Source organism: Colossoma macropomum, unplaced genomic scaffold (genome assembly GCF_904425465.1).
Source record: "Colossoma macropomum unplaced genomic scaffold, Colossoma_macropomum, whole genome shotgun sequence".
Taxonomy (NCBI): Eukaryota; Metazoa; Chordata; class Actinopteri; order Characiformes; family Serrasalmidae; genus Colossoma; species Colossoma macropomum.
This window is the reverse complement of record NW_023496051.1, coordinates 1,125,990-1,149,912: the sequence shown is the minus strand read 5'-3', so window position 1 is coordinate 1,149,912 and position 23,923 is coordinate 1,125,990. Positions and strand designations below refer to the sequence as shown.

Here is a 23,923-nt window from a genome sequence, read left to right as displayed (position 1 = left end):
ATCTCTCTGTCTTTCTCCCCTCTCTCTGTCTTTCTAACTCTCTCCCTTTTGTTCTCGCTCTATGTGTATTTCTTGATCTCTCTCCCTCATTCTTTCTCTCACTCACTTCCCTCCTCTCTCTCTCTTTCTCTCTCACTCACTTTCCCTCTCTCTCTCGATCTTTCTAAGTTTCTCCCTTTTGTTCTCTCTCTATGTATATTTCTTGATCTCTCTATCTATATCTCTCTCTCTTTTATCTTTCTAACTCTCTCCCTTTTGTTCTCTCTGTCTCTCTCTCTCTCTCTCTCCTCTCTCTCTCTCTCTCTCTCCCTCCCTCTTGGCCTCTCTCTCCCTCTCTTTCTCTCTTTCACTCACTTTTCCTCTCTTTTCCTCTTGGCTTCCCTCTCTCTCGCTTTCTCTCTCTTTCTCTTTCTCGCACTTTTCCCTCTCTCACTTTCTCCCTCCTGGCCTCTCTCTCTTTCTTTCTATCTTTCTAACTCTCTCCCTTTTGTCCTCTCTCTATGTGTGTTTCTTGATGTCTCTCTCTCTCTCTCTCTCTCTCTCTCTCTCTCTCTCTCTATCTCTTTAACTCTCTTCCTTTTATTCTCTCTCTGTCCCCCCCTTTGATCTTTATTCATATGTTCTTGTTTCTACAATGGGAAGTTCACAGAATTAAAACATGGATATGAGGTGACACAGACAGACACACACAGACACACACACAGACACACACACACAGACACACACACATAGACACACACACAGACACACACACACACACAGACACACACACAGACACACACACACACAGACACACACACAGACAGACACACACACACACACAGACACAGACACACACACACACAGACACACACACACACACAGACACAGACACACACACACAGACACACACAGACACACACACACAGACACACACACACAGACACACACGTAGGCGCTTCTTTGAGCGCAAAAAATCCAAACACTGTCACCTGTTACTCAGGGTGGTTATAAATTAGCGGAGCGAGGAAATGAGGGAGAGGGATTTAGGAAAGAAGAGAGAGGGATGAGGCTTTTGGAAAGAAGGATAGAGACAGTAATCCCTCAGAGTTGGAGAGCATGTTTTGCCTCATTATTTTCCTCCTCAGATGTGAGCAGATGAATTGCAGTGATGTGTGTGCAGCTACAGGAGCTTATAGAGGTGAGACGTCCATCAGAACGTAGATTTATTACAGACTCAGTCACACTTTAACTGCTTCTGCGCATGTCTGGGTTTGTATTTAGCTCTTTGTTGGGACCAGATCCTTCTAGGATGATGAAAACATGAACATTTAGTGATTGTGGGGACATTTGGCTGCTCTGAATCAGGACAAGATGCATTGTTTCACTTTCACAGCTTTCACACTCTGTACCCTATATATATTCGTCCATCAAGGTACAAACAATGCAAATGTACCATTAAAGGCTTATCATGGTCTTATTGTTCAGTTGTGTACCTTAAATAAGCTCTGAAGGTAAACTATATTCTAAGGTGCTTATTTGTACCTTTTCATAACCTAACATTTTAACATAGTAAAATAAAGGAAAAGCCTGGGTGTACTGAGTCAATGAAACTGAATTATAATTACATGGAATATAATGGAATATGGTACAATGTTCCCTAATGAAAAAGTACTGTAGATGTACCTTTGACCACCCCAGTGTCCACAGTTATGTACCTTTCTGTTCTGAAAGTGAATGTATATGTATTATACTGTAATAAAAGCACAGCAGCAGTTACATTCATACAGGACAACATGGACACACTAGAGGTCAACACCTCAGGGTTAGTGGTCTTATGGTTAGTATACATGCTCAATAAAAACATTTCTGATCATTTAAAAAACACATTTGTTACTTTTTTGAAAATACATAACATTTGTATAAAAACACCCACATATATGTAAAAATATTTGTACATTATTATTTAATAAATTAAATAGAATAAATAAAATGAAAAATAACTTAAAAATGTATAAAAATGCATATACATGTATTTTGTCATAGAAACATAATTTCTTCTAAAAATAAAATGTGAAAATGTTATAAAATATTGTCAAAATGTATAATTTTAATATTAGAATTTTTATTCAAAAATAAATTTATATTATTTTCTCATATTAAAAATGATATACATATGACAATTATAAAAATACATATATATGACAAAATGTACACACAAATACACATATATGCATTTTTATACATTTTTAAAATATTAAATCTGTAGTTAAAATCTATAAATGAATATAAAATATTACTAGATATAAAATTGTATATATATATATATATATATATATAGTTTTATTTTTAATTATTATTAAATTATATATATATAATTTAAATAGACTTTTATATATATTTATATATAAGAATATTTTGAATTATTTTTCAGAATTTAAATATAATAAAAATTATTTTAAAAATGTGTAAAAAGGAATATAGATGGATTTGTGTGTACATTTTGTCATATATATGTATTTTTAAAAAATGTGAAAAATATGATAAAATATGGTAAAAATATGTATGTATTATTTAATATTAGATAAAATAATTTTATATTATTTTTCTCATATTATATATATACTTATATAAATATCTAATTTATTTATTTAATTTTTAATTAAATTATATATATAATATAAATAGAATATAATACTATATACATATATCATTAAAATGTATAAAAATGCATATACATGAATTTGTGAGTAGATTTTGTCATATACATACATACATACATCATCTAAACTGCTAATATATAATATTAAAAATAACTTGAAAAATAATATAATTTTTTTTACTTAAAAAATGTATAATTAAAATTATAAAGTGGGCTTTTACTGCAATAACACAGTCCAGAATTTTTTACAGGTCCCTCAAATTTCTATTTTTCTCCCAGTGAGTTTTCACACTTTTATTTCCTGTTTTTGTCATTAAAATTTTTTTCACATTCTTGCACAAGAGACTTCATTAAAGTCAACACCGAGGACAACAGCGATAACAAGACTCCAAAAAACAAAGCGCGTCTTGTAATGAACCGTGCGGTGAGTGTTTAATGTGTCCCTTCTAGCCGTCTCGTTTGTTTACCTCGAATGGGAGCGGAACATCTGGAAGCAGTCAGAGGGCTCGGGCTCGGGAGACGAGGTGGAAATCTCGTGGTTGTAGCAGCAGCGGCCGGGTGCTAACAGAGATGTGGACGGGGCCCAGGCGGCCAGAGTGCTGCGGTTGTACGTTTTGGCCCAGGCGGGGACGGAGAGAGAGCTGGCCGGGTGCTGAAACACTGTCCCTGCTCAGTGCCTGCGAATGCGGTTTTGACTGCTGTAAGCATGTGTGAGTGTTTGCATGTTTTCCGCGTCTGTCATTGTGGTTTCGACTGTGTTTGTGCGTTTCCACGCTTGTCACTGTAGTTCTTACTACTGATGAGCGTTTTGTGAACGAAACCCTCTATTTGAATGACTTTTAAGTGATTTGTGGGAATCAATTACCAAGCACAAACCAATCAAAAGCTTTTTTTGTCTAAATAAAATGAAAAGCTAGCTAAAAACAGACAACCCCCCCAAAAATCTGACAGCTACACCAAAGCACTGCAAGATTAGTAGCCTTTTTAATGACCAAAAGCATCATCTGCACCTAATGGTCAAGCATTTTATTGTCATTTATGACTTGGGTAAGCTTTTTCAAGGCCTTATAAATTTGTAAAGACCATTACAGACATTAGTCATATCAACGGTCAACAACAGTAGGACTGTTATTAATGTATTTCCCCCCTTTATTAGCATTTATAGTGAGATGGAACATCGCATAGACCACAAGGAATGATGTTGAACTCGTACAGTCTCCACTTGCTAGTTGCTGGTAGTTACACAGTTCAGTTTAAAAAGACTGAAAGCCGAAGTGGACCCCAGTCAGCCAAGTTAGCTATGCTGGCTAGCTAGCGACCTAAATAGACTACAATTGAAGGAACGTGGCTGAACCACACAGGTTTGGCATCTATGACTGGCACCACTTTCTTGCCTGTGTTTTTACCTTAGACAGAGCAGTGCCTTCCAGCTTTTGGCTGCAACACACCAAAACTTTCGATATTTAGAATACTATGCTAGTCTGTGAGGTAATTAGGTTCGAATTTCAGCTGTGTGAATCTGATCGTCGAACGGGGGGACTGGGATAGGGAGCAGGTCAAAAACAGCCAAGTGTTTTGGGTTTGGAAGGATCTGAAGAACCAAAGTCCATGTCGGTTCCTGGCCCCCATTTTCTCCCATAACCTCTAGCGAACTGCTGCTGGGCCTTCGCCTGCCTCTCACGTCCGTTTGATGAGTGCTTCTCAAGAGGCAGATATGGATACTTTCTCTCTCTCATACACACAAGCGGTCCTACTGTATGGTTTTACGCTGTTTGATGGTCCATGTGAACTCTGGGCCCTTGGCGTCAGCACTTTGAGCCGTTTCCTTCAAGCTATTACGGTGTCGTGTTTAATAGTTCAGGGCGTATAACAGACACTGAGGATGAGGGTGGATGTCATGGGATGACTGTGTTTTTAGAGGTTTTCGTTTTCTCTGCTTCTTTCAACGAAGAAAATTGCACAAATCGCTCACTCTGAGAGAAAGAGAGGGAGATGGAGAGAGACTCTGGCCAGGGGTTCCGCCCAAATCCTGTTTTTCCAGCTCTGGGTCTTGGCTAAAGGTGGTCAATGCTAAGTAGAATCACACAAGAATCTCTGAAAACAAATATGTGAAAGGGGTAATAAATTAGAGTAGCCAAAGGAATGAACCTCAGGTGGGGCTCCTCTCTCTCTTCCAAACAATCTCACATCTCAACAGTTCTGTATCAGCATGGTGATCAGGTGTTTTTAGATTAGGGCTGGAACTGAACTCTGCAGGATGAGTAGATCAACAGGAGCATGGCTACTATAGTCCGTCTGTTGTCATACAGAGCCGCTCTTGGCTGGGTAGATTTGGGTGGTGCTCAACTCTCAACCTAGCAGTGACAAATGCTGGAAAGGCTAATCTGGAGTATCTGGCATGTCTTATTGTGGCTGAACCACCAGTAAACACATGAACACATTAACCAACAGTAAACACCAAAAGCAAGTCCAAATTTTTTCCCCAATTTTCTCCCTAATTTAGTTGTATCCAATTCCACCCACTAGTTAGACTCCCCCAATCACACAATACCACCAGCGCTTGGAGGGTGAAGGCTAGCACAGGCTTCCTCCAAGACCTGTAAAGCGCCACCGCATCTTTTCAAACTGCCACTAACGCAATGTCATTGTATAGCCGAACGCGCTCTGAGGAAAGCGCCAACTGCCAGTTCTGATACGTCAGCTAACAGATGCCTGCGCAGGCTAGCATCAGGCTGAGGGTTAAGGGAGACAGGGGGCCATCCTACCCACTCAGAGAGAGCGAGGGCAACTGTGCTCTCTTGGACTCCCGGCCACAGACGGCTGTAACATCACCAGGGATGGAACTCACGATCTCCTGATGATAGGGTCAATGCTTAGCCCAAGGGGTCAGCATTCAAAATGTTAAGAAAAGCCATTTTTTTATGTCCATTTTACTATCTCGGCTGTAAACATGTTTCAATGTGTGGTAATGTACTGATATAGGCAAAAAATATAATAGAAATGAAAACACTGACTATAGCCACTTTTCTCACATCTCTGGCAGGAAACTTTTCCGCAAAAATTAAAACAGGTTCTTGTAAAATGTCTCTCAACGTTTGACTTTTTACCAGGCTGAAGTCAGCTCCTTATTTGCCACCTTCTTGTACCTTCTTGCACCATTTAAAGTGGAACAGGAGAATTTGAACAAGAAGCTGGTGAATGAAAAACTGAGTTTGGCTTCGTGACTTTTTAGTATTTGACAGTTTCTGTTTGCAGATTAAACGTATCAGGAAACCAGCTGGAGTGATTATAAACAAAAAAAGTCCATTTGTCTCCAAATTATCGACGTTTGTCTTAAATCTTTCTCTTTGCCTGTTCGTTAGCTACTAGCTAGGTGAGACTGTTGTCATTGCTATAGTGACCAGTAGTCTGTGCGCGAACTGTGCGTGGTAAAAGGGTGAATTAGCAGTTCTACATTAACTCCAGTGTTCAAGGCCATTTATTGTTAAAACTTTGTTAAACGATCAGCAGAGCTTTATTTTACTCCAAAGTAGGATTATTTTATTTTTACCTAAAAATGTAATTCTGCTGTGGAGCCGCAACAGGGCAATAGAAGAGCTGCATGTTGCCGCCCCCTGGCTTAGATGGTTGTGCCACTCAGGAGCCCACAAGTCTAAATTTTTGTAGTTAGTTAGGGAGGTAAATTGGCAGCCCCCTGTTTGAGTAGTGTAGCCCCGTTTAAATTTGCCTGTTTCAATTCTGCACCAGCTGTGCAGTATGAATCTGGAGCTGGCTGACACCAAGGTACAGTGGGCATTGGTTTTTGATGAACAACGTAATGTGGATCACATGAGGACAGACAAAGACAACTAACAGTTGAATAGAAAGTAAATAAGATTTAGCAGAACAGAAGATAAAAGGACCAGATTTTAAAGCAAATTAGTTAGCTAAATAGTTGACATCTCCTCGCTAATACTTTTCTCTGCTATATAGCCAATAATAATAAGTCAGCTATTTCAGAAAAGTGATTGGATTGGCAATATAGTAGCAGAGAAAACACAGTTACAGGTTGAGGAGGGCTTGTACATCCTGCTCTGAAAACCAAGCCAGTTCTAGAACTGACACTTCTAGAAGTGTAAAAACCTCAGTATACCGCTGTGCCTACAATGATCCACCACCCAAACAATTCCTGGTCAACAGAAACTGACTAATGTTGACTAGGGTAGAACAATGGTTCCCAACCCTGATCCCAGCATACCCCTGTTCTGCACATTTCAGTGGTCCTTTAGTGCTCTAACTTTTTTCTTTTTACATCTCACCCCACTTAATCTCAACAATAGCTTGCTAATTAGCTGATTAGCTGGATAACAGAAGACAAAATGTGCAAGAGTGGGATATTGCAGGATCAAGGATGGAACTATCAAATTGGTCTGCAAGGGCATAAAATAGAAGCCTGCACCCAACTTGTACCCATGTCGTTGAGACTAGGGATGCACAATGATCTCATAATCATATCAGTACTGGCTGATATTCGCTATTCTACAAATCATTGGCATTGGGTTTGATGCTTAGATTTCAACGATATTTGAGACCGATATTTGATGAAGCATGTATGGTGGAGGAGCACTGTTAACCTTTAGGCAACACCACAGCATCTTGCACTCAGGCAAAAACTGCAGCTACTCAGGTAGGTATCTCCATGCATAAAACTCTAGGTAGGATGTTCTGATAATAAATCCTAAATCTCCTTATATAAAAAAAAACACTACCAGCATTAAAACTACAAAGCTGAAGCTGGATTCTTATTCGCCAACTTGTTGTTCTTAATTTCCTGTTACAAATGACGCAGCCAGTACATTCTGGCGCCTGAGACATCGGCAGGGAAAGCTGATAAATACTAGGGTCATTTCTACACTCTACTTGTATAAATCAAATGAAATAGCTTTCAGCATCACTTATCATGTTAGGTATCAGGTTACTAGATACAAACTAAAAAAGGCTTGGATAGTAACGTTAGCTGAGCTAACTTAACATTAGCATTTGTCTGTTTACCTAAAAGACTGGCTGCTTTTCTATGTTTGAATTTCAAGCCACATGTGATCTACTGTGGTTTTCTAAGGTCTCGATATGGCTTTAATTTAATGTAGAAAAGTGGCGCACTGTGACATGCTGAGGAATTGAACGGTGCTTGATTGAGCACCGGTGAAGACCTCCACTAAAAATAATGGTTTCGAATTTTTGGATGCTGTGCGACGCGGCACATGTGCAGTGGCTTTACAGAAGGCAGCTTGCCCAAGATGTAAAGATATGTACATGTAAAATATCGGACTTTCAGGAGAATACTTTTAGAATCCTTACTCATAAAATAAAAAAAACTTACAATATTCAAAAGAAACCCCATCAATGCATGTTTAACTATTAACTGTGGCATACAGTAAACATAATCATTAAACGAATTCTAAAGAGCAGCTCAAGTAACAACTACTTTAAACACTGCTGTTCCTACTAAAGCCTGAGTAGACTGATAAACCAATGTGATAAGCCACTTATTTATCTCACTGTTACTGAGCTCTTTTGAGGGATGATCAAACTAATAATCTCCCCAGACGTGGACATGAGTGATAAATTTAGCATAAATGTTGTACTGTACTCTTTGAGGGATTGTGGTAGCAGCAGTAGCCTAAGCAGCTGATGAGAGAGAAAATAAATAATTTTTGGAGGTGAATTTTTGCAACTTAAGATAAGTGATTTTTTCATAAAACAAATTAACAAAATAATTACATGACTGAAGTAAAAAAACAAATTCCCCTATGTCTTACCAAGACGGATTCCAAATATATTCTGAATACATTATTTTATAATATATTTTAACGGAATGCATTACTGAATACATTTCGAAAGTGTTTTGCCTAGCCCTGTCTGTAAGGCACTAACAGTATTATTATCATCAGTGTATTTTTTCTGGAATTCCTGTCAGAGAACAGCATACTTGTCAGAGAACAGCCTCCGCCCTGCTCTGATCAATTAATCTTGCTACTAGCTTGCTTTGGGTGAGCTTAACAAGCAAGGGAAAAGATTTGCTGTGACCTTTCATCAACCCAGCATATCCCTCTCATACTCCATGGTCTGATACGGGCTGATGTACTATTGAACTTTTTAAGAAAACACTTGAGTTGGTCCAAATTTGGCCTGATATTTTTGTCGGGCCCAGCCGAGCCTGGGTTGGTTGTAAGACCCTCTAAACCATCAGAAGGTGCCTGTGCATGACAACAGACGGGCTACAGTCTGTAACTGTACAACTACATAATGGATCTATAAGGTAGGTTATTCTCAAAAAGTGGAACTACAATGTAGAACTAGATATGAGCATGTGATATGTTTCAAAACTAACTACTGTAGCCACAGGTATGGGTCTATGAAAAAGATCAAATTCTGACAACATTGTCCAAACTAGCAACATTCCAAGCTACGTTCCATTTGAAGCCAAGTATGCATGGCCTGTTTTGTTTCTCTTGAGAAGAAGCCCTCTTCGTCCCCTGAAAGTCTGAGAGCTGTTTGAGAAGTGTCGTCTCTCGCAGATAAATGGTGGAGTGGTATGTGGAGACACACTTCGGTGGCAGGGGGTCAAAGAAATTCTGTACCATTAGGCCATTGCAATGTCACAGTTTGCAGTTAAAAGCTGCTTGTCTGCGGTTTACTCCTTCCCTGCGTCATACCTGTCCCAAAAATGTATCTACAAGCCCTTAAAACTGTCAGTACCTCTTTCCTGATACCCTAGAACCACGAATAACAGGCCTAAATCCACACATACTCCTTCTAATACCTTCTAATGCAGGAATGATTCACAGCAATAGAGTAGTAACAGTGTAGCTCAGGCTTTAGCTTTTATCTTCAATACGGTCAGTATTTGAATCAAGTAACACATTTCAGATGTGCTGGTTCTTGAGTTAGTAGGTGAAAGAGAGCATTCTGGTTTCTCAAAAGCACAATCATCCCAACAGTGTAACAGCAGGCGCCATCTTGAAGGATTTTGTCCATATTTGTGTCTATTTTCTATAGATTACAATACATCGTAGTGTCAGACACCACATAAGCAAGTCTATTTGAGATTACTGAACAACTCTACATGGTTTGATGCAAGTAGGTGATGATTTAGGCATGTAGCTCGTACATTGCTAACAGGTAAGCTACCATTAGTTGCTACATTAGCCTCCTAGCTCCAGTGCAAAACTATACAGGCCAACTTCAGACAATACTCGTCTTAGCTAATCAGCTACATTTGGGGTAAAAAAGGCAACTGTGTAAGATCTATTTTTCACCAAACTATTGTGATTATGTTAGCATTACTGCTACTGAATGCTGATTTGGTTAGCATTACTGCTACTGAATGCTGATTTGGTTAGCATTACTGTTACTGAGTGCTGATTGGTTAGCATTACTGTTACTGAGTGCTGATTTGGTTAGCATTACTGCTACTGAATGCTGATTTGGTTAGCATTACTGTTACTGGGTGCTGATTGGTTAGCATTACTGTTACTGAATGCTGATTTGGTTAGCATTACTGTTACTGAATTCTGATTTGGTTAGTTTTACTGCTACTGAGTGCTAATTGGTTAGCATTACTTCTACTAAGTACTGATTGGTTGGCATTACTGCCAGTGCTGATTGGTTAGCATTACTGCTACTGAATGTTGACTGGTTGGCGAGCTGAGACGCTCATTGGTTGAGTGAAGCGGTTCGTGCTCACTTATGTCATAAACATACATGAGGCATCATTATAAAGTCCTATAACCGGAGTTTAAAAGTGCTCAAAAGTAAAACAGCAGTGTTAACAACTACCGATAACAACTGAACATGGTTTAATCCAAGTAGGTGATGATTTAGGCATGCAGCTCGTACATTGCTAACAAGTAAGCTACCATTACTTGCTACATTAGCCTCCTAGCTCCAGTGCAAAACTAAAGAAGCCAACCTCAGACACCACATGTCTTAACTAATTGGCTACATTTAGGGTAAAAAAAGGCAACTGTGTAAGATCTATTTTTCACCAAACTATGGCTCCAGCAGGATGACCTCTATGCTCTGTATGGACCTGACCTCAGGTCTAAGTTCAGACTGGTCTGGTAGCTGTTGGCTTGGTGTAAAAACACCAGAGCATTGAGAAAAGTAACGTGCAGCCAGTCTCTCATCCATCACCACCTCAGGCAGCGTAGAGGCATCTGGCTGGGAGAGTGTCCGGCTCGCACTGCGGTTGACCAGAGAGGGAATGTTACACAGAACACACATCTGAGTCAGACCGGCAGTTTACAACAAATTCAGGGTGAGTGAATTCACTGAGGGATTGGATTGTGGTGTTGTTAGGCCAAAGCTTTTTCTTCTTTCCTCTGGACCTGGTTTATGTCTTGCGCACTGTTTTCTACTAGAGGTGTTAAAATGCATCAGTGGGTCGTACTGCATTGGATTTAAGATGTTAGAATCAACTACAATCTGTTATGTTTATTTTGATGAAGTATGTGTTCATTCTTTTGGTCAGAAAGCTATTTTATATTAACAAAAGCTTGCTGTAGTGTTTTTTTTACATGGGCCATTCTATCATTGTGGTGACAAATGGTGTCCCAAGATAGGAATAAGCCACAGAAAGATGAGGTCAGTGTATTCTTTGTTTTATTCCTTAAACAACTATGATCAGTTTTTATTTTAGTGATTTTTCCTCATGTGTATGAAAAAAACAGCAGGCCACACTAATGACTCCACAGGTGATAAAGCGTTATTTTTATGTGAAATAGTTTTGATGCTTGTTTTTTTTTTATTTTAAATTGTAAAAATGCATTTGAATGATTGTTGTATGCGAGAATTATTTTAAATATACAAGTATAATTTCATTTTGTCTAATGATTTTTGTCAGTGGTGTTACAGAAACATAAAATGTTTTTTAGAAAGGTCTTTTCAAATTACTTCTTCCATAGGTATCTTATAGAAAAAAAAGACCAACTCTGAGAAGATTGTCAGTGGTGTTACTCATTAAATATTCAGAGATTTAGAAATTAAAATAAAATAACTAAATGTCATTTTCTACATACAATGCAACTAAATCTTAAATAGCAGGGGGAGTATAGAGTATATTTTAGAAAAGCTCAGATTTGAGTAATTTTGTCAGTGGTTTTACAACTTTGGTTGTTTAATATAATAGACTACTTTTTACATTTGAATTACAACAACGTTCCTCCCATTTTACCAATGCAAGGTTAAAATGACCCATATACTCCGATCAGGCCTAACATTATGACCACCTCCTTGTTTCTGTGCTCATTGTCCATTTTATCAGCTCCACTTACTATATAGGTGCACTTTGTAGTTCTACAGTTACAGACTGTAGTCAGATCAGCAGATGAGCTGTTGTCTCTGACTTTACTATAAGGTGGACTGACAAGGTAGGAGTGTCTAATAGAGTGGACAGTGAGTGGACACAGTGTTTAAAAACTCCAGCAGCACTGCTGTGTCTGATCCACTCACACCAGCACAACACACACTAACACACCACCACCACATCAGTGTTACTGCAGTGCTGAGAATGATCCACCACCCAAATAGTACCTGCTCTGTGAGGGTCCATGGGGGTCCTGACCACTGAAGAACAGGGTAAAAGGGGGCTAACAAAGTATGCAGAGAAACAGATGGACTACAGTCTGTAACTGTAGAACTACAAAGTGCACCTATATAGTAAGTGGAGCTGATAGACACAAGGAGTCAATTAATCAATTCTTAAAGAATCATAATCTAATAAGATAAGGCCATAAAAAAGAAAAGGTTGATTCTAATGCATTTAAACAGCATAAAACATTGTTAGGTGGTTCATATATGGTTATTATATATCACCCAATCTAGGATAAGATTTTGTCTGTTAAATTTCAGAATAAACAGTATCTCTATGGACATCAAAAATCCTATTCTGGCCTGTTATGTAAATATTAGTCACTGGCTTTATTCCTGTAATCTGCTGCCGTGGAGTCTGTGTGAAAAACTTCGCAACAGCAGATGAGAGACTGTTTGTTTTTTTATCTGGAACACAGTGTTCTGAACCACGATGAGCAGTTCCAGCTATTATTCGATCCGGTTTATCAGATGTGGTGTGGGTGATATGTAGAGAGCTTGATCAGTGCAAATTACAGGTAGAGTATATTGAATCATGTGATACTCACAAACAGGTACTGCTGTGTCATTAGCAGAGGCGGTTTAAGAGGAGCCTGGCCACGTCCTATTCCTCCCGCTAAAGGAAAATATGACTGCAAAACCCCAGAGGGCATTGACGAGTGAGTCCTAAATGAACGAGGCTAAATGGAGCTGAAAAGCAAAAAACAAAAAGTTAAGATAGTTTTTAACTTTAATTTTGGAAACTAGAAGGATGTATTTCACTAAGAAAGCAAAGACAACTTAACTGTAAATGTCCTTTTTTCTACAACTAGTGGGTTTTGGGCAGCAGGACACTGCAGGACATTACTGCTACTGAGTGCTGATTGGTTAGTATTAATGCTACTGAGTGCTGATTGGTTAGTATTAATGCTACTGAGTGCTGATTGCTGGCATTACTGTTACTGAGTGCTGATTGCTGGCATTACTGCTACTGAGTGCTGATTGGTTAGTATTAATGCTACTGAGTGCTGATTGGTTAGTATTAATGCTACTGAGTGCTGATTGCTGGCATTACAGTTACTGAGTGCTGACTGCTGGCATTACTGTTACTGAGTGCTGGCATTACTGCTACTGAGTGCTGATTGGTTAGCATGATTGCTACTGAGTGCTGATTGGTTAGCATTACTGAATGTTGATTAATTATCATTACTGCCAGTGTTGATTGGTTAGCATTGCTGCTACTGAATGTTGATTAGTCAGCATTACTGCTAGTGCCGATTGGTTAGCATGACTTCTACTGAATTTTGATTAGTTATCATTACTGCCAGTGCTGATAGGTTAGCATGACTGCTACTGAGTGCTGATTGGTTAGCATTGCTGCTACTGAATGCTGATTAGTCAGCATTACTACTAGTGCCGATTGGTTAGCATGACTGCTACTGAATTTTGATTAGTTATCATTACTGCCAGTGCTGATAGGTTAGCATGACTGCTACTGAGTGCTGATTGGTTAGCATTGCTGCTACTGAGTGCTGATTAGTCAGCATTACTGCTACTGAGTGCTGATTGGTTAGCATTGCTGCTACTGAATGCTGATTAATCAGCATTACTGCTAGTGCTGATTGGTTAGCATGACTGCTACTGAGTGTTGGTTAGCATTACCGCTACTTAGTGCTGATTGGTTAGCATTATTGCTACTGAATGTTGACTGGAAGCGGTTTGTGCTCAGCCACATCATGAACATACGTACATACATAAACATGCATATGTACATACATAAACATACAAGTCCTATAACTGGAGTTTAAAAGCGCTCAAAAGTAAAACAGCAGTGTTAAAATGTTTTATGCTGTTCTGTGTTCAGGAAATGTATAAAAATGTATAAGCATTTCTATTTATATAAGCATAATATTTATATGTAAAAATGTATAAGCATTTCTGAACTATTATTTTGTTCTAATGCTATATGAATCCATTGCTCAGGAGCGCCCTCTAGTGTTTGACAAACCCGGAAATAAGTACAAACTATACTCCTCACTACACATTCTATGTTATTAGCTTAGCCTGCCACTTGCTTAGTTATCATTAGCTGTTGCTGTTCCACAGATGCTAATACTTCTACTCAAGTCATTTGTGAGGAAAGGAATGTACTTTCACCTCAATTCCCTTCACTTTTAGTCTCTAATTGCTTTCAGTTCTCTAATTTCACTGCTGTTGTTGCTCACCTCTCACTTTTTAGCATTAGCATTTTATTTTAGACCAAAAAAGCCAAACTTCAGCTCCTATGCTAATACATGCTGGATGTACTTTTCACTCAGGTTGTTTTTTTGGTTGCTGTACTTTTAAAGTCATTACGGAAGGAACATTACTTTTACTCAAATGTGGATTTAGGCTACAAACCCTTCATTACACTGTGGGTGATCGCACAACTGGGGTGCCGTTAAGCCCCTATAATGCTTAAGAGTTTGACTTTGTTCATCTTTATTAGCCTTTTTCAACACTGAATATAAGAAAACATGTATTTCTCAATCAGAAAGTATGTCAACCCATCTCAGGATCGATATCTCCAAATCATTTACAAGGTTTCTTTGCTGACAATGGCTTAGCACAGATTTTTAGCATAGAATTAACAAATACACAAAAACGTGGTTAACTAGCATCCATGCTAATGGCACAAAGACATTAAGGACATTCCTAATGTACTTAAAATGTGTTTTCTCTAATGAATAATTGACTTTCAACCTGTAATTTGGGTAAAAGTGTCCCCATGTACCTTCAACATGACCTCACCAGTCAATGACCATCATATGTACATATATATGTAAATTCCTGCCAGACATGTGCTTTATGGAATATTCCAGATATTTCATATGAGTGAATGTGTTCATATAACAGGGTTGAGTGAATATTAAGGTCCATTTTTCATAACCTACAATGGATGCACCCTTAAAGATTATGTTCGAATGATTGTATTTCAAGGTAAAGTGTATTTACAGTGGAGTGGGACCAGGGGTGTTGTTAGGCTAGTTTTAGGGGGGCTGTAACCCCAGTGTACATTATTATTTCAAACATCAACATTATTTTGCATCTATTCAACTGTTCCATTGAGTCTCCAAATGCACAATATACTCTGATAGCTGGGTGCAAACTAGGGGAGGTGCTGCTGCTGCTCTAATCCACCACTGCCTCGAGAGAGCTACCAGATATTGAACATAACAATAAGGGTTTTAAGCTCTCGGTTAAAATAATACTGAATTTGTAGAAGCATTGTTCCCTTAATAAATCCTCATTTTTGAGACTAAATTAAAAAAATAATTTGGAAAATATAATTTTTGTGCTGTCAAATGTCACTATGAGCATGCCTTCTAGACTATTAAACATGTCAGCCCAACTACAGAACAGACTCACACTCTGTCCAACTACAAAAACTGAGACTATACCGATCTGTAATCTCTGTATTTGAATAATATATTTAGGACCCGCAGCTTATTTAAGAGAGAACAGACAGCCATGCTTGACTTTAATACCTTTGTTTGATCTGTGATCTGTGTAGGTGGGCAGATATGGTATTTAAGTTGTAAAAGCTCAATATGTATGAGATCTGTGTGCCAACATGACCAGTAGCATTTTTGATACATTTTCTGCCTATTGCTATTTTCCAGCACATGGTTGAGCTCTCTTTTGTGGTTAAATGGCCATTACCATCGCCCATTAATCGACCGCTCAGGCATCCATACCCCCCATAGGCTTGGGTGGACTTATTTCTTCAGGCCTCCCCTCTGGCTTCTACCTGTCATCGAGTGATCTAAAGGTGCACTTCTAAGTAGAAAGTGTCCCCTGCGCAATAGCGCAATGGCCCACACTCTTTAAAAGAGTCCCTCCGTTTACCTGTGCTTCATCAAATTTCTTCACTTTGACATTCGGAGCACTGGACAAAGTGAAGATTCTGATTCCAGGGGTTTTAGGCTCACCCGTCAAGCAACCTACCACCTAATCTAGCGACTAGGGTGGCTGCCAGGTAGCGTCCTCCATAGTGACCCTAAGTGCAATGAATGCTTACCCTGAACGGTTGGCCCATTTCTCCACAGACCCATAACATTCCTAGTCCAGGACAGTTACAGCCTCCACTAGACCTTTTTTGAATCATTACAAAAACCCCAGCCAAGGCGGAACCTGGAGGTGCTTGGCACGGAAACCGGCAGCTAAGTCTAGCCCTAAAAATGTGATTCAGGGCCCTATTGGCCTGAAGGGAATGGGACACTAGTGTGCTAGTATGTGAAGTGAGTGCAGTGTTGTGGAGCCTTAGGTGTCTTATGTGTGTCTCTGGAAGCTGCCCATATGGGCCAGACCTATTTACTATATGGCCGCTATAAGTCCATAATTACATCCGACTAAGACTATGTGCTTCAGAGATGGGGGTGGTGAGGGACTCTAGCCATTTTCCCTGTGGCAAGGGGCACCCTCAAAAGCAGCTGGACTGGACAGGTGCCATAGCAGTCCCACCAGATCAACTGAAAGGTTAGTTACTGTGTCTGTTTATCAGTCCACTGTTGTTGCTACTTAAAAAGTTCATGATTAACAGACATTTTAGGACCATTAAAAACCATGTCAACAGGCCCCCTTAGTAAAGGCTTAGCCCACCTAACCATAAATCTCTACTGATGCCTCAGGATGGGACACATAGGTGACTTTACCCATGTTTCAATACTCTTTCACTATCATTTTCATGCATATGTGTAAATGTAATGTCAGTGACGCCCCAGTCATAGAATCACCCGTGTAAATCCAGTGTTGCATTGGCTGCTTCTGAGTGCAACAGTGCCCTCTACTGGACACGGCTAATCCAGCACCAGCTCCAGGCTCCATTCTGCCTCGGCTGGAGAATTTCACAGGCTGCCGAGAGGCCTACTGTACAAACTCATTCAGTGAAACAGCAGGCCCTCTGCCAAAGATAACCTCAGTCTAAATGACTGAGCACAATGTACCAGCAGTATTTGACCCGTACAAAGCCCAAATCAGAAAAAGACGGCAAAAACTTTTTCAAAAGTTGTAATACAGACCTTCACAGCATAATTATTTCAATTTACCCTGTTATTTCATGCTTAAAATACGAATGAAATCAACAAATAAAGGATGAATGAATTTAAAAAAGGAAGAAAAAACAAACAGGTCAAAAATTAAGCAGCATTTGGAATAAAGTCATTTGAACTTCTCTATTATTGAGTTTTTGGCAATTAAAGAAAAAAATAGCTTAAAAACAAAATATTGCACTAAACTCCTCCATGAATTATTCTTCAAATATAAGAAATAGACACATAAGTAATAGTCTTGGGTGCCCCACAGCTAATTTTATTATTTTGCATTCAAGAATGACAACATATTTATTTGACTATATACAGGATCTCCAAACAGCTAAATTATCTATCTAAATAAATAAATAATAGAATATATAAAATAAGAATATTATATATATTTTACCATTTCATGAAAAACATTAACTCATTTTGAACTTAATGGCAGGAACGTATCTCTAAAAAGTTGGGACAGGGCCGTGTCTACCATTGTGTAGCATCCCATCTTCTTTTAACAACAGTCTGTAAATGTCTGGGAAGTGAGGAGACCAATTGGAGTTTTGGGAGAGGAATGTTGCCCCATTCTTTTCTGATTCTAGCTGCTTAACAGTCCTGGGTCATCTTTGCTGGATTTTTCGTTTCATGATGCGACAAATCTTTTCTATTGGTGAAAGGTCTGGACTGCACGCAGGCCAGTTCAGCACCCGGACTCTTCTTCTGAGATGCCATGCTGTTGTGATGCATGCAGTATGTGGTTTAGCATTGTCTTGCAAGGCCTTCCCTGAAAGAGATGCTGTCTGGATGGGAGCATATGTTGTTCTAAAACCTTATATACTGTTGAGCATTGATGGTGCCTTTCCAGATGTGTAAGCTGCCCACGCCATAGGCACTAATGCACACCTATACCTTCAGAGATGCAGGCTTTTGAACTGATATTTCAAAATTTGATTCATCTGACCACAGAACAGTTTTCCATTTTGCCTCATTTATTTACATTTTACACAGTATCCCAACTTTCTTGGAATTGAGGTTGTATATATATATATATACACATAATTCATTTCATATGACCATTTTCCAGCCCATAGAATTAGAAAGGCTGTTTTTGCAACCATGCCTTTAAGAGACTGATATATGGGTGGGGCTAAACTGCTGTAGACTGAATAGGATGTATGTAAATGTGTTGGTTTTTCATGACATCACAAAATCAATGAATTCAAATCAGGCTGTTTTTAGAACTTAGTTTCTATATATGTACTGAATAGACTGGAGAAGGAGCTGCCATTCTCTGGACATCTTTGCTTACATACATCAAACTTAACAACAAAATATTTTTTATTTTTAATTTTATTTAAAACGTTTACTCACTACTACTACGCATGATGATAAATTAAAAAGGCTAAATTCTGTGATCTCTGTGGACTCTGTGGATGGTTTCACGCTGTACCCACTGCTGTATCATGAATAAATCCATAAAGACTGATTTACTTCTAGTTGGTTCTCAAGTCAAGCAAATGTATCATTTGCATTTAGACTCTTGAGAGTCTAATTATGAGCAAAAACCACTCATTCTTTAGCTGCTAGCATAGGGGTAGCATTATGGTTTACAAGCTAGCTAAGTTTACATTGATAATCTCTTTTACTCTTTCCTGAAAATAGCAATCGAGACATTAAAATACTATTCACAGTATTTTTTAGTGAGCATATATCGAGCACATATGATAAGGTCGGCACCCTGCTGACAGTATGCCACTGCTGATCCACCCTCGGACCACCCGGATTGCTGTCCTGCTTACAACTAGATTTTAATTGTGCACAGACTTTTATTTTGGAAAATAAAGTATGACAAATACTACAAACAACTGTGAAAAAAATTAATGACTAGGCCTAATATAAAATGACTGTGTTGAAAATGTCATTGCTAGATCAGTTACAACTGTATAACCAGCATTATTTATAATATTGCTGTTAAATTATTTACTAAACTAATTTACAAAGGTTAAAGAAAGAAATGAAGGAAAAATAAGTGAATTGGACTGTGAGTGGAAAAGAAAATGAGCATGGAAATGTGGCATTTTGTATAATACTCTTCTTAACCACTGGTGGGCCGCCAGCTTTGCCATCAGTGGGCCGACAGTGGCCAGCTATCCCCCTGCTATCTGGGCAGTTTAGATTCTAGTGCACTTAGTGGTCACGTACTATCCTTTGATGAATTTATGAAAGAGTGAAAACATGAATAATAATACTGTGAGGTGAACTTCCAACTGACATACATACAAACACATGGTACTCACTGCTGAGTTACTGCACCTGTAATTGGGATGAGCTTTATTGTTTTTGAAAGATCATGTATGTATTTTCTGCTGTCTTTCATTATTTGTGTGTTAACCCTGCATGTGGGATGAGCATGCAGATGATGAGGTCACTACATTTGGTGTGTTAGGTGTATACTGCCACCTACTGTCTGTCTCAGGCAATGCTTGCACTTGTGCATTTTAACATCGAGTGTCAGCAGTCATAAGCAAGTACTTTAAGTAAAACTATTTTAGATGCTATTTTTTATAGGTTAACAGTAATTATTATTCTGTGACGTCCCTTCACTTTTTTAATAAGAAACATTTATTACATATTAAGGCTTATTGTTCAGAAAACTTTAGACCTGCCGATGGGTCCTGGCCATTTAAGAGGTTCAAAAGCTTAAGTAAAACTGAAATATCGTGCATAAAAATAGTAAAAACAAAACCGAACAATATATGGACAAACCTATGCCAGTATTGCTTTCTAACACTAGCCCCACAGGTCCGGCAAAAATGCTAAATGTTTCATGTATGAATTTTTACAAGGCTTTAATTGGCTTCTTATCCGCCAGCTTTTTTGTTTGGATTTTCCGGTCCACCTTAAACTGAGCAGCGGTTATATTCTGGCATCTGTACTGGCGCCTAAACATAACTGTTACACCACTTAAGGTGGAAAGTGAAATTCGAATAAGAAGCCAATGTTTCATCGAATTTCTTAGAAAATACTAAACTCATTCACACTTCAGTACAAGCTGGTTCATGACTTGTAACACACGAGGCCCCTGAGACCACGACGTTGCCTAATGCAGTTGACCAAGTTAGGCGGCAGAAGTGCGACAATTGCTCTGGTGTCCATGTTAGGTTAAGGCTAACACAAAAGCACTGGCTATTCCTTTATGTGCTTATGTTCATTGAATAACTTAAGATGCAATGCAAAAAAGACTGAAACATCTCTGACTCAGACACTTAACTAAATGGGCGTATAACTGTATAACTCAGACCTCAGGAAGAATTTAAATCAGTATTCCAGATGAGCAGATATAGCACCCACTAATGGTATCAGTCAGTCACTCAGTCAGTTAATGACTCGGTAAGACTCTTGTAGGCTGGGCTGCTGGGCAGTCTGGAAAAAAGCAGGAACATTTGGTTTTCCATGACATGGGCCATTTAAGACATGCATCTTGCAAAGTGATCGCCAATATTTTCATAAGAAATGTTTTGCAAATATCATGGTTAAAACATACTCAGGGGGGCCCCTTGTGGCTCGGAGGCTCTGAGTGAGTGCTTATACCACTTATAGCAAGAAATGGCCGCAATAAAGAAAAGCAAAATGCTGTGATTTTATCACAGAACTTTAAAAAAAGCTTTTTTAAATAGAGGAAAAAGCAGCAGGTGCGAACAGCAAAGCACCATCGAATCTATAATGGACTGTGGCGTCTTTCTGAATCAGTGAAAGGCAGAGGTCAGTGCAGGTAGGACTGCAGCTGTAGTAACATTCCATTCAAATCTCGTCAAAATCTCGTCAAGGAATACTTTTGTGCCACTCCAGCTCTAAACCCTTGCTGCAAACGTCAACTCTGCGGCCTATAAACTGCTCCTAACCAGTTCAGACTGATCTCTCGACATGTTCCTTCTTTTCTTCAGCTCCTGGGTAGAGTTACTGGCCAGCACATGTGCAGCTCTGTAAATAAACTCCTCTCCTGTTCTCATATTTATAATGTTGACGTTGCTTTTAAAGGCCATATTAAATGAATGTGATTAACTCGCTGTCTAAAAGTGAACACGCCTCGTTTGTCTTCACCGCGTTAAAGAGAGAAACCTGATCACATGATGAACAACATGGCTTTCAGAAATCTCATGTCTGGCAGCCACAAGCTGGTCCAGTCTGCTGAAGTGCAGTAAAGTTTTGTTGATGCTTTTGATTGCGCTTTTATTAGGGTGATTGCGGCCGCAGGGTTTTAGAGCATGAGGCCCTCACGGAGCCCTGCAGTTGGGTGATGCGTGTCTTTGTTGGTGTTTCTGATTGGTCAGTTGTTCATTGTCTGTTTTTTAAAGTTCGCCATTTGGGCCTTTTGTCAATCCAAAGCCTCATCCTAACTGGTGCACTTATGGTAGATGGGCATGAAATTAAAGCGGAACCCAATCAGTACCTGCAAATTAGAGGCCCGTTCCCAACCAGGCCCGACTTGTTCTGCTAAATCTGAAGCACGAATCCGACTCAAACCTGCATGCTCACACTGAGAGATATGGTCACTGCCTTGGTTTTACAGTGCTTGGCTTTGTTTTAGGGCATTTGACTTGACTAAGAGAATGTCATGCATTCAGTAACAAATCAGAGCCGAACCTGAGGCTGATGTTATATTGTGAAAAATTGGCCTGAAACCTGATATTTTTCGGATCCTATTGACATCACCACAGTGTGGACTAAGCCTAGACCTGCAAACCTACAAGACACACTCACAGTGACACGCCCACCAGAAAATAACAATGGACAAAAGGACATATCAAAGCCAAGATGTTTGTTTTCCACTACTTTATGGCCAAAAGTATGTGGACAATCCTATTCACTGAGTCTAGGTGTTTCACACTAAAATCAAGTACATAGCCATTCAATCTCCACAGACAAACACTGGCAGTAGAATGAGTTGTACTGAAGAGCTCAGTGACTTTAAACATGGCACTGTTATAGGATGCCCCCTCTGCCACAAGTCAGTTTGTGAAATTTCCCTGCTAGATCTGCCCAAGACAACTGTAAGTGCTATTATGGTGAAATAGAAGCTTCTAGGAGCAACAACAGCTCAGCCATGAAGCGGTAGACCACACTAACTCACAGAGTGGGGTTGCCAAGTGTGTACAAATCACCTACCTTCTGTTGCATCACTCTACAGAGTTCCAAACTGCCTCTGGAAGCAACATGAACACAAGAGTGGTGCGCCTGGGCCTTCACGAAATGGGTTTCCATGGCTCAGCAGCTGCGCACAGGCCTAAGATCACAATGTGCAATGCCAAGCGTCGGCTGGAGGCGTGTTAAGTACAGCAGACTCTGGAGCAGTGGAAATGTGATCTCTCAAGTGATGAATCACGCTTCACTATCTGACAGACTAATAGATGTGGTTTGGTGGATGGCCAAACGCTACCTACCACACTGCATAGTGCCACAGTTTGGTGGAGGAGGGATAATGGGCTGGGGCTGTTTTTCAGGGTTTGGGTCCCTTAGGTCCAGTGAAGGGTGATGTTAATGCTACAGCCTACAAAGACAATTTTAGACAATTATATGCTTTTAACTTTGTGGCAACAGTTTGGGGAAGATCCTTTCCTAAGCAAGTCTATTTACTTACCATTACTTAACAGGTTTAGAGGCAAATGTGTTCCGATTTAAGCATGAAGTTAGCACCATGCTAATAATTCTACTTACATTTGGGGTAAAGAGCTTTTTTGCCAATGTATTCCTTTAACCCCTCAAGAGGTTGGAGCATATTTGCATGGCAAACATGTAAAGCTAAAAAAAGCCTTATTTTGCAGCTTTCTCTTTTCCACTTTCTAGGTGTTCTGTCTCATGACAAAAGGGTCACTTACTTTAAGAGAAAATAACACTGGAGTAAGATGAGTAGATGGGAGAAGACTAACAGGATGGTGTGGTTCCACATGTAACTCGTCAAGTTAAGGGCCGGTTGGTTTTTCTCGGAAAGAGGCGTCAAAATGTTTTCCAGATTGGCCAGAGTTTCCACTGCTGGTTAAGCTCAATGCAAAGAGTTTAGCTGGAGTTTAGAGTTTGTAGGTGTACTCACTGACCACTTTATTAGGTACCTTCTATCTACACTCATCGCCCATTTTATTCTTACCATATAGGTGCATATTGTTGTTCTACAATTCTCTGTATAATTTGTTTTACCCTGTTGTTTAGCGGTCAGGAACCCCACAGGTCCACTATAGAGCAGGTACTATTTGGGTGGTGGCTCATTCTCAGCACTGCAGTAACACTGACGTGGTGGTGGTGTGTTAGTGTGTGTTGTGCTGGTGCGAGTGGATCAGACACAGCAGTGCTGGGACCAAAAATATCCAGCCAATAGCATCCTGTGGGCAGCATCCATCCATCTAAGGCCTCATTCACACATATCTGGATATTTTTGAAAACATTTTTTTTTCTCTGTTCCCTAAAAATATTTGTCTACACCAGCGTCATTTTTAAAAGTCTCTCTGTCCACACGAAAAAACAAAAATGACTCAAAAACATTCACATAATCATTCCAGCCCCGGAGAGGGCCATAACACCTCATAAAATTAGATGTCAAACACCTCAAGAA

General features: G+C 39.4%; 1 protein-coding gene across 2 annotated transcripts in view; it reads left to right on the top strand.

Moving 5' to 3' along the window:
* The window catches only part of col8a1b (collagen, type VIII, alpha 1b), a 45,594-nt gene that overhangs the window by 8,680 nt on the left and 12,991 nt on the right, over nucleotides 1-23,923 (top strand). The window contains exon 2 of one of the 2 annotated variants that reach the window (XM_036565197.1): nucleotides 10,825-10,940. The exons of the other annotated variant lie outside the window; for it this stretch is intronic. The gene's annotated coding sequence lies outside the window, so the exon portion shown is untranslated. The remainder of the gene's footprint in view (nucleotides 1-10,824; nucleotides 10,941-23,923) is intronic. 2 annotated transcript variants of the gene reach the window in all.